The sequence below is a fragment of the Podarcis muralis genome, chromosome 12 (genome assembly GCF_964188315.1).
Source record: "Podarcis muralis chromosome 12, rPodMur119.hap1.1, whole genome shotgun sequence".
Classification (NCBI taxonomy): Eukaryota; Metazoa; Chordata; class Lepidosauria; order Squamata; family Lacertidae; genus Podarcis; species Podarcis muralis.
The window spans coordinates 32,768,952-32,788,743 of record NC_135666.1 but is presented as its reverse complement, the minus strand read 5'-3'; the positions used below and the strand labels follow the sequence as shown (position 1 = coordinate 32,788,743).

The 19,792-nt window shown below is 43.0% G+C and overlaps 1 protein-coding gene and 1 long non-coding RNA gene across 2 annotated transcripts in view; both read left to right on the top strand.

Annotated features, from left to right (window-relative positions):
• Window positions 1–9,003, top strand: part of LOC144329319 (uncharacterized) — a 35,130-nt gene extending 26,127 nt beyond the window's left edge. Inside the window, exon 2 of the long non-coding RNA XR_013394809.1 lies at window positions 7,357–9,003. This is a non-coding gene — a long non-coding RNA (uncharacterized LOC144329319). The remainder of the gene's footprint in view (window positions 1–7,356) is intronic.
• Window positions 9,004–9,505: 502 nt separating this feature from the next.
• Window positions 9,506–19,792, top strand: part of DGKB (diacylglycerol kinase beta) — a 251,336-nt gene continuing 241,049 nt past the window's right edge. The window contains exon 1 of the mRNA XM_077936981.1: window positions 9,506–12,443. The gene's annotated coding sequence lies outside the window, so the exon portion shown is untranslated. The remainder of the gene's footprint in view (window positions 12,444–19,792) is intronic.

The following is a 19,792-nucleotide window of genomic DNA, read 5'->3' as shown; positions in this document are numbered from 1 at the left end:
GTTGCTTTTCCTGCATTAGCAGCAGCAAAGTGACTTCTCTGGGGTGTTAACCCGGGCAGTGTGTATGGGGGTCTTGGACAGCAAGACCCCCCTCCAGTGGCGTAGCGTGGGGGGTGCAGGGGGGGCCGGCCGCACCGGGCGCAACATCTGGGGGAGGCGTGCTCGCACTCACAGCTCTCTGCCCCTACTAAAATCCACGGGTTAGGGGGCGCAAATTACTTGCCTTGCCCTGGGTGCTGACAACCCACGCTACGCCACTGCCCCCCTCTCAGCCATGCTGATGTGGTCCAAAGGAAAGCAGAGCAATGTATTTAGCACCAGCTTGGCTGCGGGAGTTGCTGGAAGGAGGCATCCAACCATCTTAGGATTTGTGTAGGGTTTACTCCTTAGCCTTTTCTTCTTCTGAAGTTGTCTCACAAGGCAGCAGGTATGAATTTAATCCCAAAGCCTTTCTGGTGAATGAGAAGGCAGCAGAGGTTTAGGATCAGAGTTTTCCTCCTCCTAGTTGAGCTAACCTCCCAGGTTGATGAGCCCCATTTGCCCCTCATTTCCCTCTACAGTGTCTGCGATAACTGCCTTCTTGACTTTTGGACCTACTATTTTTCTCATCTGCTCAATTCACCAGAGCCTGTCTTTGCATACTGGGGATGTCCCTAACTCACTGAGGGTTTCAGCTCCACTTGGTTTAGCTGACCAGTTGAAGCTGTTTCCTGGGGTGTGGCTGCTGTCGGATACTGACAGTTTCTAGGAACTGAGTGCAGAGTAGGGACCAAAGGTGGACAAACTACCCCAGAAGGAACACAACATGTCCCTTTCCAGAGGTGTTACTCCTCCCTTAACACCGTATACACCCTTTAGCCAATATGGTGAATGCCTAACTGGGCATTCAAAAAGGAAATCTGGTAAGATTTAAGTTGTGTGTGTGTGTGTGTGTGTGTGTTTATAAGAGAAAGATAGGAGACTTTTTTGAACCCACCAATCCCAAACTGCACACTCTAAAATTCAAATCATATATTGTATAGATTGATAAGCACAAAAGTGGTCACTTTTGTTCCCAAGGCTCTTGTCTCTTTTCCTCTGAAAAACACATTTAGTTTCCAATTTATATTAGGAAGCATCCGGCATATTTTCTCAGCCGATGATCCTTTCAGTGGAGATTTCAATGCTATCAAACCCTCTAACATGTTTAATCATCTATCATGTTAAAAGTGCCTGATTTGGTGGTACTGATAAAGCACCCATTGCAAACCCTGCTTTTTATTCATGCACTGAAAAGCTCTGTCTTGTATTATTGGCAGTAGGAATCAGATCCTATAATTTAGTTTAGCTACGGATTTGTTAATACTTTTTTTAAAAACTTTCTCTTAATCTCAGGTTGTAATAAAAACCTTAGTTAAATACCAATTCAAATCTATATGACAATACTCTTCTGCTTAAAACCGATAAATCACCAAATCATGACACACTGCTTTATAAACATTGCAAAAATCTATTACATTTTCAAGTCTTTCTTTTGCATTGTAAATATATTAAGGCTCAAAGTAGGTACTGTAAAATGCCTCTTTGTACTTAACATGCAAAATTAACAAAATTAATTTATCCTGGGAAGCAAGTGGGGTGATGGGTGAGAATACATGCATGGCAAGGAATTGTGCAGAAAGGATGACTCAGTGTTTGGGGAATAAGTGGAGTTGGCAGGGCTGGATTAACCAGTAAGCAAAAGCAGCATGTTCTTAGGGCATTGAGGGAAGGAAGGGGGGTTCCACAGATACCTGGAGGACCAGGTAGGACCAGGTAGCTGGAGATGAGAACAACCTCTGTCTAAGAGTCCCTGGTCTGGATGGGCACTAAAGGACTAGATGGACAAACAGGAACATAGAGAATTGCCTTATACCAAGTCAGACCACTGGTCCATCTATCTTAGTGCTGCCCATGCTGATTTGCAGCAGCTTTCTAGTGCTTCAGAGAAAGGATATTCCCTGACCTAACTGGATGTACTGGGAGATCAAATCTGGGGGTCTTCTGCACGCCTTCCAGCTGCTCTACCACTGAGCTATGTGTCTTCTCCCTAGCCTGACTGGTATAAAGAATCTTCCTATTACTTTGTACTATTTTGGGATGTTGCACCGTGTGCTGTGGTGAAGTCTATGCAGCTATCGAACCGGCTCAATGTCATGGGATGTTTTTAAACATCCTGCCTTTGAGAGAAACCCTCTCTGCAACATCCATTCACAATTCTAGTTTTGGTGAAGGGTGCAAGGGGTGGCTTTATTGGAGGAAGAGCCTGTGTGCAGGTGGTCAAGAACAGAGATGGGAAGGGAACCTGTAGCCCTCAGTATGTTGCCCACATGGGGTGAAGCTATCAAGCAATAGCGTCACTAAAAACTCAGCTCAGCACAGAGCCATTCAACTGCCATACTGAATCAGGTTGGTTGTGTGAAGCAGCTTTTACGTGCAGGCCTTCGTCTACCATACTTCTTTTATTTTTATTTTTATTAAATACAATTTTGTTTTTAAATAGGCATTTATGCTAATGGTCTAATGAGGAGTCTGGTTAATTGCAAACTAAACCTCATATTATGTAGTCACTGATGTGTGTGATGTTGCAGCAATATCTACAAATTAATTTATTTTAATTATTTTGTGTCCCAGCACAGAGACAAATTCATCTCAAGTAGTGATCAAGCAGAAGGGTGTTACCACATACACATACACATTCATTTTTATTTTTATTTTTGAATCTGAGACAACTTTTGGGTGTGTTTTCATAGCACTGCATTTAATGAGACCATTGCATAGAATGAATCTTAGTTTCAAGGTTTGAATTAAAATGCACATTGAATTGAATTACTTTTGTATACTTCATGCAAGGACTTTCAGTCTGCAAGTACTAGCAAGCAGAACAACCATTGTGGAATGTATACAGAAATAATTCTATTACATATCTGAGTCACATCAGAATCAAGGAAGCTGGGGCTTCTTCATAACTGTTTTGAGTTATCTTGAATATTTTCGACAAATATAGGTTGGATCAAAGAGTAGTTGATGAAACAGAAGCATTGTTGGGATCCCTATAAAAAGAGATTCTTCTTTTATGCCTTAGATCAATTTAAGCAGCTCTTTTCAGACTATTTGGATGTCTTAAGATCTTTTATTCAGTGGTTGTGTGTTACAGATGGTATGACTGCATAATCTGGCAAAAGTACTTTGGTTCCAGTTGAGCACCTGGGCACATAAACCTAAGTTTAGTTTTGATGGCATATATGAATGAGTAATTGCATACAAGCCTAGATATATGGATGCAATCCTGCTCTTTCCCAATGGAGGATCAGGTGTAGCAATTCCATAGGTCATCTGCTTCATTTGTTGGTGCATCCAGAAATCCTTAATTTAATCCTGGTGAGAGGCAGGGAAGTGCTGTGCATTCATATAACAGGGCCATGACTATTTGCTGCCTCATAAGAAGCAACAAAGGTCTGAAAATGGAAGTTCTAATGAGCAGGATGAGGAAAGGGGAAAGGGGGCAGACTAGGCTGGCTTATGCCTCCCTCACCACAAATGTAGAGGGACACTTCTCACAATTACAATTACATCTGCCACTGACTGGGCAACAAAGGGACATATTGGGGAAGAGAGAAGACTCTACTTCCTCCTCCCATGCCTGTTGCATCTTCATTTCTCTCATACACTGACATTCACTCCCTGCCCTCAGCAGAGAAGGAGCAGGACTTCACCCTGTGAGAAGTGAGTTAATTTACAAATGTTGAATCTTGTAGTCAGAGACAGGCACTTAGCTTTGACCACATGACCTCGCTGAGTGCAAAGGAAGCCACTCCTGAGCGAGGGCAGGCCTTTCTGCATTAGTCCCATGGATCATTCCAGCCAGTCGGCAAACATATTGTGAATGGGATGGTGTCATACATAATGCTACATCACCGAGTAAAAACAAAGCCAATGCAGGAAGCATTGCCCTCATTCTGAATAGGCAAATATTTTAAGTTCCTTTGAAGGAATCACTAAAATTTTGCTATAAAGGGGGTGTTTTCTGGCATTGCCACAAAAACATGTGCCCTCCATTTTGACTTAGATCTAGTTATAGTTCTGGAATGCCAACCATGTTTTTGTTTAAAAAAAACTGGCTGGGCATGTGTGCATGAATGAGGGCCACTAGAGTCATTTGCGGGAAATCACATACAGGACACTGGTGATAAGGCCATGTGGTGAAGACTAATTAGTTGTTGTTGTTTTTTGTCATCCCATTGGAAATCTGGATTTCTGTAAGGAAATGTATCTGCAAAAGGCACCGCTAATAGCTTACTATCACATATCAAATGAAATTATCAGCCTCACCTCTTTTCTACAGAAAATGTGTAAAAAAAAACTGCTAAAGGGGGGTGGGGTGGAAATGCCACATGTACAATTCCCTTACCACTGGTGATTTTCAATGGAAGCATCAATATGGATCTCTGGTCACCGTGCCTCTTTGATCATCAATGCTCTAGAAGTTCCCATTGGTTTTTTTTATGTAGAACTACAGCCTTATGTTCAGTAAGGGGAGAAACAGCAGAAATACAAGGAAGATCCATACAGTGCTTCTTAACGCGAATATTTATAGAGATATGAATTTCCCCACATTTGAATGAAATAAAGAAAAGCTTGCAAATATTTCATTGGGTTAGCAATAAATACTCTTCTTCTATTCCACAGAGCTTTTGTTCTTAAAATGAGGATTCCTCCCCACACACAATTTGTTCTGCATCCATATGCAATAAGGGGAAGGCGGTTTGCATGTGAAACTGTTACTACACCCGTCTGTTGGTAGAGTACAAACACCGCCTCCCCACGTCCCTAACATGAATCACATATTTAGTCACCAACAACTTCTGAACAGATGCCAAACCAACATGTTTGTAGACTACAGTGATACACATGTAAAGCGAGATTTGGGAGCAGACAGTTAACAGGAGCTTTTTTCTTTCTTTTTTATTCAACTTCCTCTATGACTATTTGTTTTATTTATTTATTATCTGAAATTGTAGGCCACACTTCATTAATTTATAGGCCTGGTTCACATGTCACTTTAAACCATAGTTAAGGTAAAGGGACCCCTGACCATTAGGTCCAGTCATGACCGACTCTGGGGTAGCGGCGCTCATCTCGCTTTATTGGCCTAGAGAGCCGGCGTACAGCTTCCGGGTCATGTGGCCAGCATGACTAAGCCGCTTCTGGCGAACCAGAGCAGTGCACGGAAATGCTGTTTACCTTCCCGCCGGAGCGGTACCTATTTATCTACTTGCACTTTGACGTGCTTTCGAACTGCTAAAACTTAGGGCTTAGTCATACCTACATTTTGCCCAGCTCTTTCCAGGCACAGATCCACACTTAAAAGCTGTGTGTCTAAGCTTTTAGTTTCTTTGCTTTTTGCCCCTTAAAAAAAAGCACTCGGAGCAAACACTGGAGCAAAAGGAAGTGCTGATAAGCCCTAAACTATGGTTTAAACTAAGCAGTGGTTTCAGTGTGAGTGTGCCGTGTGCTGGTGCAAGCCATTGAAATCACAAGTACTTCTCTCTCCACCATCCCACTGCTGCCAGGAAACAAGCCTAGATCTGGCTTAGGGTTACATCAAAATCCAAGATTGTGCTTTGTTCCTCTCCAAACCATGACCACTCTTGGCTTACCACTCATGGCTTGTTTGAGAGAAACAAACCAAGGGCACAGGATCGGATATAATGCTAAGCCAGGCCACAGTTTATTTTCAAGCAACACAACACTAGCAGGAATAGAGATGAGTGAAGCTCCCACAGATTCAGATAAGTACACCAGCATGCACTTAAGCTTAGTTTAACAGTCGTTTAAGCAGATGTACTACTGAGGCCATTACTAATTCTAGTGTGTCTTCCAGAATATCAGAAAATAGAATGATAGTGGTTCCAAGGAGAGCATCTCAAATACTCTTTGGTAAAACAACAACCCCAAAACTCTCAGTATTATGATAGAAATGTTCAAGTAAAGAAGCTGGGGGGAAGTAGGCTAGTATACCCTTTATGCAGCCATTAGGAATGAAAAACTAGTTCTCATTCAGTCCTCGTAATGCATAAAGGCAGACGAGCACTGACTAAATAAGTATTTGAGATGTCTTTGATAGAAAGCAGGAGCCGGGGGGAAATCTAGTTAGTCACGGTAAAGGCATAAAGACTCTGAGGAAAACAAAAAAGACAGTGGGAATAAAGAGCACTGGGGCAAGCTGGAAAAAGCCTGAGAGGAAACGTCAATGTACGGAGCAGGATTGAGAAGACAGGGTCAAGGGGTTGAGTAACCAATCCAGTTCATGTTTAGCTACCCTTGATTTGCAATTAAATATACAAAGCATACAACTATGGTTTTCTTTCCCAGTTCGGACATTTTGACACCCCCAACTGGCTGTGACATGCACTGTGATGTGGTAGAGCAGAGTTGGGGAACCTGTGGCCTTCCACATGTCATTGAATTTCATTCAGCTCACATCAGCCCCAGCCAACGTGGTCAGTGATAAGGGGTGATGAGACTTGCAGTCCAACAGACTGATGGAAGGTCACAGGTTTCCTACCCTGTGGTAGGGGATGTGGCGGCACAAAGTTGAGTTGTGGTGGCACCAATGTTTGGACAAAGGGGAAGCCATGATTGCAAACTTAGCAGCTTACCCCTTGAGACCTTTCTTGGCAAGCTCAAACTGCAGTGAAACCAGTCCCTTTTGATTTAGAGAATCTTGTTCAAAGGATCACAACTTCAACACTTGGTGCTTTCAAGTGCATTTTGTAATGCAGAAAAAGATGACTAAAGCAAGGCTCCAACTCTTATATAAAGCTAAGATAATACTAAAATGAATGAATGGATAATCCATCTATGTTGAGGAACACATCACTATCAATGAATAAAAAGTCATCTTTCTTTTACCATACTGCATAGATCAGTATACACACAAGCACATCTGATCAACCCTGCAGAAAGCAGTTGCTGTAATGTAAATGAAACGTCAAAACAATCTGAAAAAACATCATTAATTAGATAGTGTTTGTAGATATCTTTTGGATGAAACATGGTTAGCAAATACTGATTTGTATTCATTTGACCAATTTTTGTTCCTGACCATAGATGAACACATAAACCATGGCATTTTCTGCTTCTGTTTACAGCTGAATTTCCTGACACCCCTATGTGTCATTAACTTCTTTTCTCAGCCTGCTCCTCCAATGAGTTTTTTTCTATCTATCCCAATATTTTGAATGAATAGCATATGTTTGGTCTAACACATCTGAAATTGTTCCTGTGGCAGATAACCAAGATGAATTAAGACAGAAATATTTTCTTTCTGAACAGATAAATGGTGAAACCAGTTCATAGAACGTGACATATGACTAGTGATGGTGCCAACATTTGAAAAAGACTCATCATTGCAAAGTTACAAGCTCATCTCTTGGTATCACTCATGCCTAGCCTTAACCCGACTACCAGACACTGAGTCTTCACAGGAAAACCTGACAGCCTACAGACCAAGGATCCTGGAGAGCAAGCAGGATCCCCTGGAACCAGTGCTGAGGATTCTTTTGTGGGATCTTCCTGGGTGATACCCATTGAAGAAGCATTGTGGCTGTTGGAGGAGGAGACAGAGCCACCTCTCAGCTCTCAAGAATGCCAACACCAAAAGATCCAGGATGAAGAGTGATTAGGTAGTATGCAACTCAACAGTAGGGATGTAAGAAGGCATTGTTTTCCATTTTGCTCCCCATTTGTCGCATGCAGGACTGTTTCCATTCTGCTGCGATTCCTCTTCCACCAAATTCTACATTATTTGTCTCACTGTTGTGGAATTATATAATTTACATAATTCATTGCATAAGTTACATTGCCAAAATGTTGTTCCACTGCATTCATTTCAGTGCAAAAGAAACACAACACAAAGGGTGTGTGTGTGCGTGCAATCAATCATATATCATTTGTGAATTGAAAACAACAAAAGCAGTGAATACTTATCATATTCAATGCATTGATTTCCATTCCAGGCACTGAGGACCTGGGCACCCACAAAAAAATTGTTGTAGGTGCTTGGCACCCTCACTGTGGGGCCTCCAATGCAACTTATGGGGCTCCCAGGTGCTGCTGTGTCACATGCGACGTAAGGTGACATCATGAGGGGACATATAAGCAAACACCAGCAGTTCCCGCTCTTGTTTCAGTCAGAAGTCTCTGACAATGCTACTCACCACCCGTGGAGGTCTCAGTGAGACTTGGGGTTTGCCATGAGAACAAGCAATAATACCTGAAACAAATTTAGCACCAGCAGCTGTGACTAGGATGTGGTATAGGAGGCCATAATACAGGTCCCCGACTTCTTGAATCTGAACCTAGCTCCTCTATTTAGATTCCTTTTGGCATTGACCTTGGATGGTTGCTTGTCCTTGCCTTGGGATTATGTTCTGGACTTGGACTGATGCCCTGTGCTTGACTTGGGTTGTTTTAAACACACCTGTGCCTTCATCCCAGCTCTCATCGGTGAGTGTTTTGGGTAGGAGGCTCAAACCACCATGGACTGGAATTCTAGTCTCTGAAGGTAGCTGCTGGAGTATGACACCTGAGCCACTTCTGAGCTGATCCAAGCTCCAATGAAATTAAGGCCCCCTCTGGAAAAGCCTACGTATGTCATAATCTCACCACAACAATTATATTCTCTTGTAGCTGTGGCAACAGGAAGGTCTCAGCTGCAATATAAGCCTTGTAGGCAGAAATGCTGCATTTTTAAATGTTTAAGCCTGGGGGATTCATAGAATTCTAGAGTTGGAAGGGACCCCAAGGATCATCTAGTCCAACCCCCTGCAATGCAGGAATATGCAGCTGTCCCACATGGGGATCGAACCTGCGACCTTGGCATTATCAGCACCATGCTCTAACCAACTGAGCTATCCAGGTGCAAATATGCAATGTTTTCCATGTGAAACAAGAGTAAAATCTGCATAAATTAGCAACTTATTTCTGGACTGGAATATGGCTGGCACCACTGACTGTAGATGCATTTCCCCCTTTTAAATTCAGGTACCTTTTCTTGACTTGAAATTGTCAGAATTTAGCTTTTGTAGGTAAGTGAATAATAGGCATCCATTACTAACTACCATATTATGTACAGTGAAAATAATGGTGACAGAAAGAAGAAAAAGGTATTGCCAGTAATATATTATTCCTTCAGCAAGAAATACCAAATACAATAATTAGTCTATTCCCTTGAAAAATTACCTACTTGCACTTCTGGTCTCTCCCCAATCCTTTTTATTAGCTTGATGCAAGAATTATTTAGTGGTATTCTATAAATCATGCTCTGCAGTTTTATCCAGAAGACAGAATCACAGCACAGATGTTGATCATATTGCAGAGGCTCCTCTTAAGATCGATAGCTGTTCAAAACAGAATATTTTAGAGTACACTGATTCAGCTGTACTACTGTTGATGCCTCTGAATATATAATATATAATATTTGCCACTTGCTCGGAAAGGCTCTTAAATTGGGCTTGGTTCTTGAGCTGGATGACAAATTGCAAATATGGAAATGAAGGTACTGAATAGGACTTTGAGAAAAGGTGAAATTTGATTTAAATTGGGAAACAACTTCAACTGGTACTTTAATACAAAAGACTTTCTATGGAATTATCTAGCAACCGACAAGAAGCTCTGTGTTGTTTATCCCTGAACAGCTCTCTGGCTCAGAAAGAGAATACGCTCATAAAGAATCTCTCCTCCCAACTTTAGCTTTTTTATAGACCCAGGATTCTTTTAGATGACTTTGCAGAAGGCTGATAGAGGTACTTCTGCTAGTTTCAACAAGACATGGTTAGTTCTCGTTCTCCTTTCATACCCCAGATCAAGCAAGGCAGAAGTGTAGTAAGTCTCTCAGTGGCATGGACCATTCTGGCTGGAGCTGATGGGAGCATACGAATGGCCACAGGTTTCCCTATCCCTGTGTTACAATTCTGATCATCTGCCAGTGAGATACAAGAAACACACAGCCAATTATGCCTTTGAAAACCTCTTAAAATCACATCCACTGAATAATATTTTTCTTGTGCCATTGCAAATATATTTCTGCATTGCCAACATGCCTATTAACTTTTGCTGCTTAGGAAAGGTAATGTGATTAGGACTACAGGGAAGAGCAGTCACTCACGGTGGGATATTTTTATTTGCTGTATATATACGGTTTGTATTTTGCAAGTGCCATGCGACCATTATTGACACCACACACCCACACACAAAAGACGAGTCCAAGACATTTCATTGCCTTGGATAAAAGAAAAGCTGGCATCCCCATTTGACTTACATAAGCTGATCAATCTGTAGGCAGCATTTTCCACCACACCTAAATGGCTGTAAGGGACACAAAGCAGATCTCCCTTTCCCTTTCTCTGTGCTTTCAAAATTTCCAGAGATGCTACATCTCTACAAGGGATGTATAAGAAGCAGCATTCCTATATGTGAGCAGGGCTCAGATCCTGCAGCACTCTACGATTCCCACAGGCTCAAGCGAGATACATCCTTGCACTACTTCCTCAAACTTTCCTGACACATAAGAGAAGAATCTCTGCAAGGCAATGCACCGCCTTTCCAGCTCTTCACAGCAATTCAGGAGGATTTCATGGCTGATGGTACTTGGAGGCTGTTGAGAAACAGAGGAAATTCAAAAGGGACACACTTCCGATATCTCCCATTTAGTGTTATTCACCAGCAGAGCCAAGAAAGCTTTGTACAAAAATCGGGTCTGAAGCCAGATTGAAATGGGACCATATAATCAATGAAAACTTGAGCTGGCCAGCCATAAGAATCAAGGATCAAAAAAACATGTGGCTCTTTTACAGACCATGCCAAATGTCTGATCCGCATCATCAGTCAGCAATAACTGAAACTAATCCTAGCAATGAGCCAAGGCCTTGGTACAGACCCTGTCGCCAAACAGGAATTTTAAGTGTGAATGAATGTGAGAGATTTCATCAGCAACGTGTTTTAGCAAACATGTCCGCACAAGTTGCTGAGCCATCGGGATTCTCTGCAGAAGGCCTAAGCATAACTAGGTCGTGAAATACTTGGGGAAATTCTGCTGGATGACACTATGCAGACGCAACTGTATGAAGTCTTCATACAATAGATTAAGGCTGTGCACATACCATACCCTTCAAAGCGCATTCAAAGCACATTATTTCCTTCAAAGAATTCCAGGCACTGCAGTTTACCCCTCACAGAGTTATAATTCCCAGCAATTCTTAACAAACATTAGTGCGGAGAATTCTTTGACCAGAGAAATGTGCTTTGAACATTCTTTAAAGGGATACTACGTCAGACACCTCTTAGAGCAAGTTTTTAGATTTCAGGTATCTAACAATTAACATTTGGCAACTTTTTATTTTTTTAAAAAACCCTGAATATCAATAACTGGGGAGCAAAAGCATGCTTTGGTTGTGGGGTTCCTAGCTGGCTACTGTGAGAAGCAGAGGGTTGGATGAGATGGGCACTTGGGGTTCATTCAGGTGTTAATTTTCTTATCTATAATGCTAGTGCTCCTGAACAAGTAACACTACTTTTCCATTGCATGACCTGCTGGCATTATGGAACTGCAGCTTGATAGTAATGCACTGCCATGCCGTGCTAAACTTTATTCAAACCAGTGGATGTGGTGTGAGACGACAGCTGGTGTCATTGGACCCATGTCACCACCCTCTATGAACATCCACGCTTCTGTCCCCCCATGATTCACCCATGAAAACGGCAGGAAAGAACTGTATGATGCAATAACACCCCACATTTCATCATATGGCGTGAATCACGAAAATGGCAGGAAAATTTTGCGGCAAAACTCCCATGATTTCCCAGCATATCAATTGATACGGAAATGAGTGTTAAACTTCCACTAGATTCCACTCAATCTTACATTGTGTTAAAGATCACATAAATTGTGGAAGTGAGCTGGTCAGGAAACACAGAGGAAATGGAATAAAATGAATGCAGCCTTGGTGTTACCCAGCAGCCTTCTTATGCTCTTATTTTTCATTTTAACAAAAAAACTTTAAAAGGTTCGCTAATAATTGTAGTATCTAATCTGAACAAAGATGTGAGGAGCGATGCAGAAATGTCTAAACACGGAAGGAACATTGTGTAGCATTCCTTTTGGAATCAACAATTTTATTTACTTATTTTTAGCCAAATTGCTATGCTCCTTGATGTCACTGTCACTATGACAACATTATGATAAGAAAGGACTAGTCACTCTAGGCTACCTAGAAAAAAGATTTGTCATCTACATTTTTGCATAAAAGAATAAGAGCTGCTTTGTGAGAGTTTATTGACTACAATGCTAGGTGGCTTGTGGTGAACTGCAGCAGTGACTGCTTGGAATAATAATAATAAAACCACCCTGCTCTTTGTGAGAGGTAAGAATTTATTCAACCTAACTGTTATTATGACCGCTCCCCGCTTAAAACGGGGGGCGCCCTTTGCGTGGACGCGTGCAGCCCTGGATCTGGAGTGGCCCCATCAGCATAGGCTTTGCCTTCCCTCAGGTGGGATACCTGGAGGTCACCGCCTACTTCAGTGAGTTGTCCAATCCCACCTGGGGGAAGCGTTGCCAGGGAAACCAGACCAGGTAGGGGAGGGATTACCTGCCCACACAATAGAGGGAGGATCTTACCTGGTAATCCTCACTTGGCTCCAGAGCTTCTCCCACCCTACCCACCCTCAGTTAATGTCTTCTCTTGCAGGTTAACTTTTCTTCATAGGTTTTGCAGGTTAACCTTTCTCCACAGGTATGCGGGCGCTGCTATGATAAGGTCGCTGTTAAAGGGCCAGAAAGGAATTTCCCTGCATTGGCAGGTTTCGCCTTTCCCGTAGCAAAACGTCACAACTTTGGAGGTATCAGGCCTTGGGCGGAATCCTTTAGTCCATCTTCCTCTTTGCGGCGGCGATACCAGGGTTCCCCGTTAAAGGGGGTTTCTGAAGGGAGGCTTTGACCGTACGCCGAAAGGTCGTCATTGCTCTCCCCTGCGGCGGCGGCGTAACGGGGGCGGCTGTCTCTGCTTGAACATATGTTCTCCAGAGCCAGCCCATCCCCCCCACACACTGGATAACCCTGAAGCTCCCTAGGTCCCCGGGTGGGGACCGGGGAGGGAGAACGCCCAATGCCTGAGCCAAGGTCTACCCACATTTGAAATTTAATAAAGTTGTGGCCAATTTAATCCCATAGCACGTTGTCGAGAGTCGTTATTCCACATGACGGGGGGGGGGACCACTCGGGATCTGGGAATCCGCCTGTCCACGCAATTATTTTTACTCCAAAGCAATCACAAGGGAAGTAAGGATGAATATTGCCATTCTGTTGGATGCTTAGTTTTAATTCCCCAAAATGTAATTGCTATGTTACTGTTCAAACTAATATTCTGAAGAGCAGGGTTGGGGGACTGAATGCGGCCCTCCAGAACTCTTTACCTGGCCCTTGGTACTATCCCCAGCTACACAACCTCTCTTAAGGCCATGCTCTTCACTGCTCCTGCTCAGTGTCCTCCTTGAATGCTTACTTGCCTGGATGGGAAGTGTGTGAGAGTGAATGTGGAAACTAACTAACTGTAAAAAAGCAAACTTTGCATGCATTGCTCCACCTATTTTTTCTCTTTCCCTGCCCACAACTCACATGTGGCCCTTGGAATGTTTCTAGTACAGTGGTACCTCAGGTTAAGTACTTAATTCGTTCCGGAGGTCCGTTCTTAACCTGAAACTGTTCTTAACCTGAAGCACCACTTTAGCTAATGGGGCCTCCCGCTGCCGCCGCACCGCCAGAGCATGATTTCTGTTCTCATCCTGAAGCAAAGTTCTTAACCTGAAGCACTATATCTGGGTTAGCGGAGTCTGCAACCTGAAGCGTGTGTAACCTGAAGCGTATGTAACCTGAAGCGTATGTAACCCGAGGTACCACTGTAAGGGGATGTGGCTGTTCAAGTGAAAAATGTTCCTCAGCCCTGGTGTAGAAGATGTTTGAGGAGATCTAAAGCCTGCTTTTGTAACTACTGTGGAACTGAACATTGATGATCTTAGCTCGGGTATTTTTATTCCTTTTTTTAAAAAGGGGGAAAAAACTGCACTTCAACCTCTAATTTCCTTTTTATTTTATTTATAGGAGGTTACAATATTAACTTTTAATGTGCAGGATCAGAGTCATTAAAGTTCTAATTTAAATTCAATTTTGCAACCTCGGGTTCTTCCCCCATGTTAAAAATATTATAATTGCACTGGCAAAAGTATATTCCACTTCAACTGCAGAATCATCCTGCTCCTATTCTGCTTTCCTATGGTGGCCTGCCAACATTATGACACTTGCTTTTTAGGAATATGCAATGTGATTGTGGCATGGGAGTATGATTATATAAATGCTGTTTTCCCTGGCACTGTTTGAATTCTTACTGAATATAAGCTGAGTCCCAGCCAACATTGTTGGAGGGACTGTTTATGTCTCTGCGTTGGCTGTCTCTTGCCGCACAAGCCTAATTAGTTAAATATATCCACAGTGTGCTGACTTGCTTTATCTTCTTGGCTTACTTGTTACAAAAAGGAGAGAAATTATCAATGAAGGAGGGAGGAAACCTGCCCCTCTTGTTGCCATTAAAAAATACTTAGCCGGTGGGAAGCACATTCTGGTCCCATCTGTTGGCAAGAAGAGTAAGGGCCACTGAGAGATTGCACCTGCTTCCTCCCAAGGAGACATCATGGCAAGGAGAGAACCATTTGACTCTAGCTCTTGGTCAAAGAAGCAGCAGCTGCAGGGAGCTTACTTCCCTCCTCCCTGCCATAAAGAATGCTTCCCATTGCCATATGGTTGACCCATGTGTGAACAACAATGCTGGACTGGATAGGCCTTTGGTACGATCCCACAGGGTTGCTCTTAAGCACTCTGGGACCTTGGACTATTGGTCCATCTGTCGCAGTAATGTCAACATTGACTGGCAGCAGCTTTCCAAGATTTCAGACATCTTCCAGCCCCAACTGGAGATGCTAGGGACTGAACATAGAATCATAGAATGATTGGATCGTAGAGTTGGAAGGGACCTTGGAACCTTCTGCATGCAAAGCAGATGATCTACCGCTGAGTTACGTCCCTTCCCATTCTCTGCAAAGTGCCCTTTGACCTGGAACGGCTGACTCAAAACGAAGTGTACTTTGTCCTCTTGATTAGCCTGTCGACTAAGGCCCTCTAAAACAACACACAGCCTGTTGTGAGGATCACTTTGAGGATCATTCAAATGAAAGGCAGGCTAGAATTCAAAATAATAAATTAACTGTGCAGTCCTATATGAATATATGTTGTTTAATCGTTTAGTCGTGTCCGACTCTTCGTGACCCCATGGACCAGAGCACGCCAGGCACTCCTATCTTCCACTGCCTCCCGCAGTTTGGTCAGGCTCATGTTTGTAGTTTCGAGAACACTGTCCAACCATCTCGTCCTCTGTCGTCCCCTTCTCCTTGTGCCCTCCATCTTTCCCAACATCAGGGTCTATATTAATATATAGGAGACCATATAACACTGGTCTGAAAGACCTACATTGGCTCCCAGTACCTTTCCGAGCACAATTCAAAGTGTTGGTGCTGACCTTTAAAGCCCTAAACGGCCTTGGCCCAGTATAACTGAAGGAGTATCTCCACCCCCATCGTTCAGCTCAGACACTGAGGTCCAGCTCTGAGGTACTTCTGGCGGTTCCTTCACTGAGGGAAGTGAGGTTACAGGGAACCAGGCAGAGGGCCTTCTTGGTAGTGGCACCCACCCTGTGGAAGGCTCTCCCATGAGATATCAAGGAAATAAACAACTATCTGACTTTTAGAAGACATCTGAAGGCAGCCCTGTTTAGGGAAGTTTTTAATGTTTGATGTTTTACTGTGTTTTTAATATTCTGTTGGGAGCCACCCAGAGTGACTGGGGAAACCCAACTGGATGGGTGGGGTATAAATTATTATTATTATCAACGAGAGCCAGGGCTTTTTCGGCTGTGGCTCCGATCTGGTGGAACACTCTGTCACAAGAGACCAGGGCCCTGCGGGACTTGACATCTTTCCGCAGGGCCTGCAAGACAGAGCTGTTCCACCAGGCCTTTGGCAAGGGCACAGCCTGACTCCCTCCTTCGGCAATCTTCGCGGAGCTCTGGCCCAATGGCTGCCAGTGGCTTGAATTAATTAATTCTAGAATGAATGGTTTTAGAGTGTTGTTTATGCTGTACTTTTGTACTGTTTTATTGTTGTTAGCCGCCCTGAGCCCGGCTAAGGCTGGGGAGGGCGGGATATAAATAAAATTTATTATTATTATTATTATTATTATTATTATTATTATTATTATTATTATTATCTGCTGGATCAGGCCAGTGGCCCATCTAGTCCAACACTCTGTTATCACAGTGGCAAACCAGACATCTGTGGGGAAACCTACAAGCAGGATTTGGGCCCTTGAATACTCTCCCCTCCTGTAGTTTCCAATAACTGGTTTCCAACATGTTTGCTTAGACCTAAGTACCATTGTTTTCAGTGATGCCAACTCCCAGTTGAATGCTGACAACGTTGCAGGGGAAATAATTCAAATGTCAATGAAAGATGAAATACTTTATCTCATATGGAATCAAGTGATGTTTTTGCCCAATCTGAGCTTGCTTTATTTATTTCACCTTTGCGGAGAGATTATTTTGAGTGAGAAATAAACATGCTCTCTAGGGCTTGTCATTTCTTGTTCCTCCTTATTACACTGAATGCAAGCAATGGAGCCATTTCAAAACTACAACTAAAAATAACAGTATACTATAAACTTCTGGTGGTTTGTAAAGATTAGATTACGATGATGAGTCAGACAGTACCAATTGCTGTTTCAGCAGAGCTGGGGAAACTAGAAAAAAACCCTAGGTTGCAATCCTAAACTGCTTTCCTGGAAGTAAGTCTTATTGAACTCAATGAGGTTTATTTCTGAATAGGCGTCCATAGGATTGCACTGTTAATGTATTTTCTCTCTAGAGTGAAATGCTGCCTCGGCATTAGGAGTACCAATGCAAGCTAGTTGTCATGTGCTGATCAGTATTTCAAATGATGGCTGTTGCTTCAAATTGAACCTATAAGTAAGCAGCAGCTCACCGCGAGAGCTGGGTTACTTTCTCTATGCTGCGACAAAGAACATGCAGAACTCCTCCTTGCTATTCTTCTCACACACCTTCTCCAGAGTGACTCTTGGAGCCAATCCTCAGTGGCTGAATCACCTCCTTTCACTCTGATTGGCCCCAATCAGCACAAAAGGTGAGAAGGCTTCCCTGTGGTTGAAACTCTTCCCTTTCATGTTGTTTGGGCAGCTTGAAGATGCTGGAGACAATGACCTTGCTGGGACTCTGCTACAGAAACACTCAAGGGTCTTTCACCTCCCCATGACCCTGGATCATTGCACCTCTTATGTTTTGTCATTGCATCCATCCTCCAAAAGCAACAGGGAGGAGGAGGACCATCTGCGCTTACAATGTACTTTGGAGAGTCCCCACTTTTTGCTGCTGGTGAGGAGGGTGGAAAGTCCCTGGGAGCATGCAGAATGCTGTGTGCAGTGCCTTGGATTCTGGTTTACTCCTTTCCAGCATGTGGGGTACAATTGTATAAATGTTGTGAGGTTGGTGGTATCACACCTGCTCATATTTCTCAACTCATCATCATCTCAGGACTTGAAGAACAAGTGAGACATTGCCAAATGCAAGAGGTGTATCATCATATGGATATTGGGTCCCTTAGGTGGAAGATAAAGACATTCAACAACAATTGGAACCTTGCATAGTAAATTCCTAGAAGCAGAGAAATACAGAAGGCAAATTCTCAACTGAAGGGATCTTGAGGCGGCTTAGTCTCAGAGATACGGTAAATTCCTCAGTTTGTCTTGGAATAGTACCTTGCCAATCACAAAGTAGTTGCCAGAAATTGTTGATAGAAATAACTATTTACCGTACTTTTCCATCTATAAGACAGGGGTTTTTAATTTAAAAATTAGCTTCAAAATTAGCCCTCTTCTTATGCTTAGGTAGTACAGAGGGGGGTTGGGCGATTGGTCTCAGCCGTGAGCAGGAGATTCTCAACAGTGATAGTGCAGGTGATTGGTGGCTGTGAGAAGGGCTGCAGGCAATTGGCTGCCGCTTTGAGGGTGGCCGTTTTGCGAGTGCGTGTCTTCGGCCAAGCATGCAATTGTCAGCAGTGGGTGAGCGATTTTCGGCTCCCCCCCCCCCAAAGAAGCTCAACAACTCTGAGAAATCCAAATCCTCCCCCCAAAAAAGCTAAACAACTTTGGGCAATCCTCCCATTTTCTTAATTTTGAGTCCCCCAAAATAGGGGGCGACTTATGCATGGGGGTGTCCTACAGACAGAAAACTACGGTAACCCCCCACAAAGTGATCATAAATTTGCATTCCCATTTAGCAACTGATATGGGCATGGGGGTCCTGATCCATTCATAGGACACCTCATTTCCTAGGACAGGTTGTTAAGACTTCAACTTCCATTAGCTCCAGCCAGCATGGTCAATGGTAAATGATGATAGGAACTAGGTGATGGCTACTAGACATGATGGCAAGAAGATCCAGCCTATCCATTCTTAAGGAAATCAGCCCTGAGTGCTCACTGGAAGGACAGATCGTGAAGCTGAGGCTCCAGTACTTTGGCCACCTCATGAGAAGAGAAGACTCCCTGGAAAAGACACTGATGCTGGGAAAGATGGAGGGCACAAGGAGAAGGGGGCGACAGAGGACGAGGTGGTTGGATAGTGTTTTCAAGGTTACCAGCATGAGTTTGGCCAAACTACGGGAGGTAGTGGAGGACAGAGGTGCCTGGCGTGCTCTGGTCCATGGGGTCATGAAGAGTCAGACACGACTAAACGACTAATCAACAACAACAACAACAGGTGATAGATTGTCTAACAGCATCTAGAAGACCTCAGGTTCCCCATCTGTGCACTCGTAAAAACACATCTCTAAGTGCATTCCTTCAATGTATGCAGAGGCTCTATATGTCTGTCACATAAGTTGGCTCAAAAAGCGTCTTCAGGTTGTTTGTGCCCGCCATTTTTGTTGGATGTCTATTGTAGGAGACCTGCTGAGTGCTGGAAGTTCCTTACCAACTGCATGATAGAGATAAGCATTGAGTTGAATTAATTAGCTGTTTCGTGTACAGTGCTTGAAAACATTGAAATAACAATGTTTAATTAATGGGGGAAACAGAACATTGTGGGGGAGTCTCAAATGTACTGATTGTTAAATCTAAAGGAAGAACGCCATTTACTTTTAGACTTTAAGCAATTATGTGGACCATGAACCAATGCTGGAGTTTCTAGGTTGCTGCTTGCTAAAATGTTTTGGATAAACACAAATATCAGGTGTTGAAGTGATTTGGCAAGTTCTTAGCTTTAACACTGTTAGTGTCAGCTGTTGGGGACAATTAAATAAGGAATCACAAATTATAAATGGAAGTAGAATAGGGTAAAAAAAAAAGCCTGTTTATTTTGAAAATCAAGAATGAGTGAATAAAAGACCCAACTTAAGCTTCTTCTAAGTCAATTCATGAAATTATTATTATTATTTTTAAGGGCTACAGGCTTGGGGCTTTTCTGATGGCAGGTGGGAAGGTTTGAACTGAAAACAATAAATGAATTTTGTAACCAGAACAGCATTCTTGTGATATATCACATTATCTCTGAATATGTTCACCTAGATGGTCTCCTTCTGTTTGATAGGTGTTGATT